At 51.4% G+C, this 8457-nt stretch overlaps 2 long non-coding RNA genes across 3 annotated transcripts in view; one reads left to right on the top strand and one right to left on the bottom strand.

The window, feature by feature from the left end:
* Nucleotides 1-1541: 1541 nt before the first annotated feature.
* On the bottom strand, nt 1542-5764 carry LOC309655981. Its single transcript, XR_014261102.1, has 2 exons — nt 5663-5764; nt 1542-2476 (listed from the first exon to the last, which is right to left on the bottom strand). It is a non-coding gene; the product is annotated as an uncharacterized lncRNA (long non-coding RNA).
* Nucleotides 3737-8457, top strand: part of LOC309655956 — a 46679-nt gene continuing 41958 nt past the window's right edge. For both annotated transcript variants that reach the window (XR_014261065.1, XR_014261066.1), the window contains exon 1: nt 3737-5485. This is a non-coding gene — a long non-coding RNA (uncharacterized lncRNA). The remainder of the gene's footprint in view (nt 5486-8457) is intronic.

Here is an 8457-nt window from a genome sequence, read left to right as displayed (position 1 = left end):
CATCTTGGCCAGGAAAATCAGGCTAATATTGTATGGGTCCTGTGTGATCCTCTCAGGAAGCAGATGACTGGAACAGCCAGGACCCTGGGCAATTTCTTTCCCAGGTGAGACTCCCTTCTCTAACCCCATCATCCCTTTTGATTCTTCTAAGCAAAAGCCACTCGTGCTACCTCAGTCAGGATGTTGCAGATTATTGCACATCCAGAGCCTTCCTGCGCCTCGTGGGACGCACATATGACAGGAGCCAACAATTCATGAGCACCTACAGGTGCCAGGCATGGAGCAGAGTGCTTGCTTTGCCAGCAGGATCTCATCGAATCCCCAGACAACCCAGAGAGTTGTTGAGGAACTCGAAGTTCAGAAAGGTTAAGCAACTTGCCCAAGATCACACAGCGAATAAGTGGTGAAGTCAGGACTCGAACTCAGATGGTGTGGCTTTAGTGCCCATACACATTACCACCTCGAAGCACCAGAACTTCCAGGTCTTTAATGAAGTTGGAAGGCTGAGATAAAACGAGGAGGGAAGACCACAGCTCCCCTGACTCTCTTTGCCAGCCAAGCACTGACCAAGTAGGTGACAAGCGTATCTGAGATACAATGCTCCCAGAAGCTGTTTAACCTGGGCACAGGGACTTTGCCTTACTCCCTATGACATCCCCAGTGCCTGGAGCTGGGCGGGGCGGGGCCCACAGGAGAATGTTTATTGAAGGGATGAAGGAACTCCTAGCTGCTCTTGCTCTTTCTCCTCCCTCTCTCCCAAGCTCTGAGCTTGCATTGGGCTCAGCAGGGCCCCTGAGCAGGCACCAAGTTCTACACAAGCAGCCCTGCATCTCCACCACTGACTCTGGCATGGCTTAAACACACAAGTCCATAGGTGGGCATGGGGAGTCCTGGAGGCTCACAGCCTTGTGGGGTTTTCTCCCATCCACACAGTTGTAACCTCCCTTTGGTTTCCAGAGCTATCATGTGTGTCCTCTCCCTGGCTCCAAAGCCTCCAGAGGTGCAAATTTAAGCAGGAGATTTTCAGCTACACTCTTGACCTTGATCTCGTCCCCTTGAGTGACCACAGTGTTGGTGGGGTTCAGACTCCCCTATGGTGTGGCTGGTTCCCAGGTGGGCCCAGGCAGCCATGATATAAGACATCAGCTATCAAATGTCAGAGATCAGAAGCCAAGCCACTTAAGCACCTTGCGATGCTGTTATTCTCCAAGTTTATCCGCTAGAACAGCTTGACAAATCTGTCAGTGCTAGGGAGGCTAAGAATCAAATAAGAACCTACCCTCAGGATGTCCACCATGGCACTGAGGAGACAAATGCACATGGAACAATTAGCAGCAGTGCAAGGTTTGTGTGCTGTGTGCCAAGCATAGCTCAGAAAGGAAGGGTGGCATTGGGGGCACACAGGGGGACAGAAAAGACTGAGATGAGAGCCCCTTGAAATGACTGAGCTATCATGAGTTCCTCTCCTCTTTCTTCCCTTCCCATCCAGCACTTCATTCCCATTCGGTTACCTATTGCTACATAAGAGACCACCCTCAAACTCAGCAGCATAAAACAATTTATTACTATCTCTTACACCTCTGCCGACTGGGCTCAGCTGGAGCGTTCTCACTCAGGATCTCTTGCAGTTAGAGTCAAATGATGGCTCCTACTAGAGTCATCTGAAGGCTCTACTGAGCTGGACAGCCAAGTGGCGGTCACTCATTCACAAAGCTGGCAGAGATGTGAATGTTGGTGGAGAGCTTAGCTACGGTTCTTGACAAGAGCCTTTCTGTGTGGCCTGGACTTCTTACAGGATAGTGGCTGGTTTCTAGAGCAAGTGTCCCAGGCGTGAAGTTTCTAAGAGAAGCAGACAGATATCGCAAGGCTTCTCATGACCAAGCCTTAACAGTTCCATAATGTCACTCCCACCAAATTCTGTTGATCAAGCAAGAGTCTATGGCCAGCCCAACTTCAAGAGGTGAGAAGCAGCACACAAACACCAGGAGGGAAATGATTGAGGGCTGCCATTTTGGAAACTGTCTACCACAACATCCTTTACATAAAGATAAAATTCCCTTATTGAGCTGGAAGAGGGAGAGGATATGAGCTCCGGGCTAAGGAAGCCAAGAGGAAAGAGACTTTCTCCCTGTGTCTAGAAGAAGGTACTTGGCCAAGTCCCTCCCCACACTGTTCTCTTACCTCACATCCCAAGGTACATTCTTAGACTATGTCCTAGGCCCAGAATGGAAAAAAAAATCACTTACATCATCCTAACTAACGAGCCTTCATCTGAGAATGAGTTTGCTACGTGACTGTTGCCACAAGATTGTTTATCTGCCCTTGCTGCAGCATGGCCTTTACAGGACACAATCTGGTGCCAGTGACATCCCAGTAGTGGTTCCCTGGAGAACCAGAGGTCAAGGATGGTGAGGGAGCTTGTTGCCAAGATGATCTCACATAGAAATCTCTTTGCTTTCTTGTGACCACCTGGTAACTGAGATATGAAGGAAAGAGAAAGAGCCATTAGTTCCTCAGATGTGTGTCCACAGGCAGAGCAGAGTGGGCTACGGCACAGAGTCCTAGCATACAAGTTATGAGACGTCCCATTGATTCCTTCCATTTCCCCTGACTTGCTTTGACGGGGCGTCCATCTAACCTCCCTTGTTCGGAAGGCTGCAGGATCACCTGGTGGTCTGAGACTGCCCTTCCCATCCATCTGGATAATTGAAGCATAATAACTCACAATTCTAAGCCTGCAGTTAGCTCCCGCCAGCCTCTGTCTGTCACTCCTCCATGACGTGGGGTGACGGGGGGCGGGGTGAGGGGGCATCATTGCCAGTATAAAGCGGATGGGGTACTTTGCACATCCCATCCCCCACCAAGTCACTCCTAGTCTATTCTACTTGGGAGACCTCTTCAATAATCCTCCCCTCAAACAACGAAATGTTTAATGACTACTATCTTTCTTTCTCTCTCTTCTCTCTCTCTCTCTTAGAAACTCCAGTGCATAGATTGGATGAATTACATTTCTTGGTTCGTGACCCAGTCTTATCTTTGTACCACGCACACTCCACTTCTATTTAGTTATTTAAAAAAAATAAACATCGTCCAGCCCACAACCCCAAACAAAAGCCAGGGTCTTGACAATAACCAACATATCTTTCAAATCCCAAGTGACAGTAAACAGGAAAATGAGACAGCCAGTCACCCAGCATACACAAGACAGAAGAAACTAGGCCTTTAAAAAGGTTTCGCTAGCGCCCGAAGGCGTCTTTTCGAAATGCCTCGATTTTTACATGGCCCAAGCGTCCCGTGAAATCCTGTTCATTTAAAATCTGGGTTCCCAATTGGTATATTTTATTTTAATGATCTGTGCTTCCTATAGAAACATGGAAAATGACTATTTCTTTTTTCAATTAAACGTGTAACGGCCGGCAGATGAAAGCCAGCTTCTCTCTCCGCCTGCCCCGGGGAGCGGCCCGGGAAGGGGTTAACTAAGGCCCCGCGGACCGGGGTGGAAAACTCTCGGTAACCCGAGCGCGGCCAGGGCCGCCGCGCGCATGCGCCGGGGCAGCACTCCGCGCGCCCGCCCGCCGCTCCCCGCTCCCGGCCGCCTGGTGCACAAAGGCCTGCTTTGTTCCCTCGGCTCTGTTTTAAATATCTGACGGCTATTCGCCCCACCCCTGCGCCAGATCCCCGGCCTGGCTGCAGGCGCGGCACAAGGGCGCATTGTGGGGCTGAGCGAGGGGCGAAGGGGGCTGGGGGCCGCTGCCCCTTTGGGGACGGTCCTGTTTCGCCAAGTTGACTCAGCCATTTGGGTCACCCGGGCTGAGTCGTGGGGGTGGGTGCAGAGGAAGGGGGCGGGGGTAGCTCATCGTCTTTTTTTTTTTTTTTTTTTCCCCAATCCCAGACGTAAAGATTGGGACCTGGGGACCCTGGGAACGAGCAGAATCGTTTCCAAAGCGGGCCCGGGAGGAGGTGCTGAGGTTTCAGCCGAGCAGCAGGGTGGGGGCTGGCCAGCCCGAGCCCCAGGGCTGCCAGGAGGGCCGCGAACCCTCGAAGCCAGACGCTGGGTTTCTTATCTCTCCATCGCTGTACATATTTAGAAAGTGCCGATCACTCAGACGCTTTGAAAAGCGTGGCATTCCAGCGCAAACCCACCCGAACAGGGGGTGGGGCGGATCCCTTCTTCCTCCAAGTTCGCGGCCCAGGAGGAGCTCCCGGAAGGGCATCACCCTGGACTGTCTGCACCCACAGCTTTCAGGCCCTCGAGGTGCCCCGCTCCGTTTTAGGAATACTGTATTCCCCCCACCCCCGGGGGAAATCATACCCTCCCTGGTGTGGCCTCTCCCTCCCAAGGGTAGGTAATGAAGGTTGGGATGGGGTTCAAACAAAAGTAGGCTTTCAGCTCGCTGGAGAGCTCGCCCTGCCCTACCCCCGCCCCTCCCTTGTCTTGCTGGCATTCCCTGCAGACTCCCAGGTAGTTTTTCTTCCCAAATCAGGTGTTTGTTTACCTGCTGAGAAGGAGGAGGGGAGGTTTGCAAAATGACTATCACAAAACCCACCTCTCTTTCCCATTTTCTTCTTTAAAGGTAGGGAAAACACTGCCTTTCAGACCAGGTCTTGGAAACTTAAAGCAAAACGCAAAATTGCCTTAGCAACTCTGAAAAGCGCGCTTGGTCTTAAGTTTAATCAAAAGGAGGTTTTTGTATCCCAGCTTGTCACCAGAGCCCCCCGTACCCCTCAGAGTCTTGAAGGGAAATTGTGACCCTTGCGTCCAGGGCAGGTGAAGTAGGAGGAACTGGCTCGGAGGATCTGATTCAGAAGCAAAGGGCTTTGTAATTTTGACGTGGCTGTTCTAGGCCTGACTGCGGGCCCCCAAATCCTCCTTCATGGTTTGTTAGGAATCTCGGGGAGGGACTCACATTGCCTTGGTCACATTTCTCAGCTGCGAAGACCATAAATATTTCCTGAGATATATTTTTTAGAATCATGCTTTATAATTTTCACATTTCACATGTTGTCTCATTTCACCAGTACTCTTGAGGGTTAGAGCCAAGAGCTCATACAAACCAACCCTCTTATTTTGCAAATGAGGGAAATTGTTCAGAGCCACTCAGAAAGACAAGGCAGAGGCAGGCCTGGAGGCCAAGTCTCCTACGCCCAGGATGCAGACTAAAAGACCAGGTTTTCACCTATTGCTTCCACACAAAATCCTTTCCCAGTAAAGTATTCTGATTCAAGAGTAAGAAGCTTTGAGGAAAGATTCTTGATATTCAGGTAGCTTTGAGGAGAGACTAGGAGTCGCTTCTCAGTATATCCCCTAGAACTGCTGAGTTTGCAAGGACTACACTAGCTACAAGCCTAGAGACGTAAGTCATGCTCTGCTGCCAGGGTTGCTAAGTGGCAGAGAAATCCTGGGTGTCTGTTTCCAGGAACTCTTCAGTCTGCTGAGGAATTTCTTCAAGCAACACTGAGTGTCCTTTCACCACTCTGTTGGCCGGTAAGCCCCCTATCTCCGGAGGTGATAGCCTCCCCCCATTCCCCCTCTCCCCCCGCCAGCAGACCAGCCTGCCGTGAGTTGTACCTAGAACTTGACTCCTCCGTGTGATAAGTGTACAGAATCTCTCCAGCTGCAAAATAGGATGGAGGTCCCTATAGCCCCCCTCCCCTCACGCACCTGCAGCCTCAGAGATGTTGGAAGTTTTACTGGAGGATGTCTGTGACGCCATACGAACTGCTCGGAGAAAAGCCATCACCAGCCTCATTGCGTGGCAGTGCCTGCCCAATTGGGCAGGAGGTGGCAGGACTTATACCCCACTGAGCTTCAGAGGGTGGGATCATTTTAGATGACCCTGAGCTTGTACCTCTGACTTTGGTACAGCCTCTTTTTTATCCTGCATTGGCCTCTACCACCCCCACCCCCCCATCCCACCCCCTCCCCCTTGAGCCAAATGCTGGTTTCAAGCTTTCCCAGGTTGGTGGATGAACTAACGTTTCAAGCCATCACATGGAAACTCAGCTTGGCAGCCAACTATTCAATTTCAGCAGTGTTACCTTTTGACCATTCAGCAGTGTTTGTGCAAGTGTTTGAATATTTTATTGCATTTTGACCTTATTATTTTATAAGACTGAGTGGAAAATGGAAAAGTGAAGTGCCGATGCTAGTGATAAGAAGGGCAGGTCTCATAAACCTAATATAATTGAGACAAAGATGGAAATCATTAGGCAGGCCGAATATGGGGAATATTTAACCTCAATCAACTGCTCGCTGGATGTGAGCCAGTCGACTGTGTGTTCAATCAGGAAGGAAAAGAATAAAACTAGAGAGTATATATGAAATTCTGAACATACACTGTCAAAGAGTCTATCTAAAGGTCGGATGTGATCAGGGATTTACCATATTTCTTGAATTCTAAAGCCGCAGATTTTCAGAGCTGGGGTGAGGGAGATTCCATGAGACTAGAAATCCCAGAAAATATTAACTTAATATTATATTAATATTAATTAAACTGACAATATTTAACTTCCTGGGAACAGAACCTTCCCGTAGAACGTGCAAGTCGGCTGCTTGCCTCTTGCGTGTCAGACCAGTGGATTTTCAGGAAAGCATTGGGTATGAAAGGAGAGGGTGACCTATAGACGTGGTCACCATGGGGGTCACCCCCAACGCCAAAGTTGGGAACAAGGCCTTGAATTGATGTGCCAGAAGGGATGGAACTCAACAGAGGCCCTCATGCTAGGAGATTTTCGCAGCCCGCATGTGCCCGGCTGTCAGAAGATCGTGAGAGTCAAAAGCAAAGAATGTGAGGCTGGCCTCTTCTTTGGGCACGGGCTCCTTTCACAGCCATTGTCCCAGCTGTCCCCGGGGTGAGGGCGGGGGCACGCTCCCCCTCTCAGCAGTTGCCCAGCCCATGCCCTCTGTGTGGATTAGCCGTCCTTCCTCTTGGGCTGCCTGCTGACTCCCGGCTCTTCCTTGAAGACTCAGCTCACGCTTCTGCCCTCCCACTGCACACTCTGTGTCCACCCTCCGCTGTTGCCCTTTCCACACCGTCACTGGCTTGCCTGGGAGAGCTCTGAGGGCAAGGGGACCCTCACAGCTTCGGCATCTAGGCTCAGCGGCCCTCAGGAAGTGTCTGCTAAGTGACGGAGGAACTGAAGGACCCGTAGACCCTCGGGAAGGCCAGACCGTTCATGGGTGATTGCAGGGGCGACCTAGCACATCCATTTGAACTCCTCACACTCTTAAAAAAAAAAAAAAAAGCAAAACAACCTTTCTTCCTCCTCCAGACGGCAAACCATTTGTCTCTAAATTCCTCTCCCTTTGCCCCAAGTTGCCCTCATCTGTGGGCCTTCTTGCCCACACTGGTGTCTTCAGTCTCAGCCCTGTAACGCTTCCCCTCACCACCCCCCCTCCATGGTTCTTTACGAATACTTTTATTAAGTAAATCCACTCACTTTTCCTCCAACCATAAGATTCTTGCTGAATTCTTACCACTTTCCTCAGGCAAAAACAACCCAGAAATGCTGTCTGATCCAAAGCATTTCCCAGCGAGGGCGGCCAAGTGAGTGCAGGCACCTCTCGGCTGTCTGAGACTGTGATGTGATGTCTGAACAGCCTCTTTAGAAACAGCCTTTTCCAGGGATGCCATCCAGATGGGGACGCACCGTGTCAACCCCTCATGGTTGTTGGGGTCCTGGGGAGAGATGGGGGAGCATCCAATCAGGGAACTTAGCTGACTGGGCCTCGGTTGGCCTCACTGGGTCGGTCATGAATGAAAAGGGGGTCTGAGCTCCGGTTTGCACCTCTCCACCCACTGACTCTTTCTTGGCCTAACACACCTCGCCCGGCTGCCCTTGGCTGTGATGGTGGGAAGCAACTGTGTGAAAAGCCTGAGCAGCAGTGGGGGCAGCTCAGAGAAGCCCACCACTGGCCCACCTCCCACCCCACGCAGCATGGTGCCCAGCGGGCCGCCTTGGCCAGCTGGCTAAGCTGCTCTCAGCACTGGTCAGTCCCATTGACCCTTCAAGTCCTCTGGAGTGCGAGCTCTCTGGGGTGGAGCCCAGAGTCCACTTGATAGAAAGCTGATTCTCTTCCTGTGGGGCAAACAGCTCTGATCAAGACAAGTCAGTCAGGGGGCGACTTGGCAGAGCTACAGTGCCAGGGCTCGGATGCATCCTTTCTGTGTGATTTCCCAAAGTCAGGCAGGAAAGCATGCCTCCCCGCCTCCACCCAGCGCCTGGCTCCCCGCACCAGCATTTGCATCCTCCCAACGCTATATAAAAGGAGCCAGTCGCCGGCCCCCAGCGAGGACAAGGCTGTGATTCAGCCAGGCTCCTGTGACATCCCAGCCTTGAGAGTGCAGCTGGGGCAGTTTATGAACAGCGCTGGGTCCCAGGGGGAAGTCGGCCCTGTCCTCCAGCCCACAAGCGTCTATTGTTCACTTTCTTGTTTTTCTCCAAATGTTGAGATGT

This window comes from Balaenoptera physalus (assembly GCF_965194825.1).
Source record: "Balaenoptera physalus genome assembly, chromosome: 2".
In the NCBI taxonomy this organism is placed as follows: domain Eukaryota; kingdom Metazoa; phylum Chordata; class Mammalia; order Artiodactyla; family Balaenopteridae; genus Balaenoptera; species Balaenoptera physalus.
The sequence above is the reverse complement of the archived record's forward strand: the minus strand, read 5'-3'. Positions and strand labels throughout refer to the sequence as shown.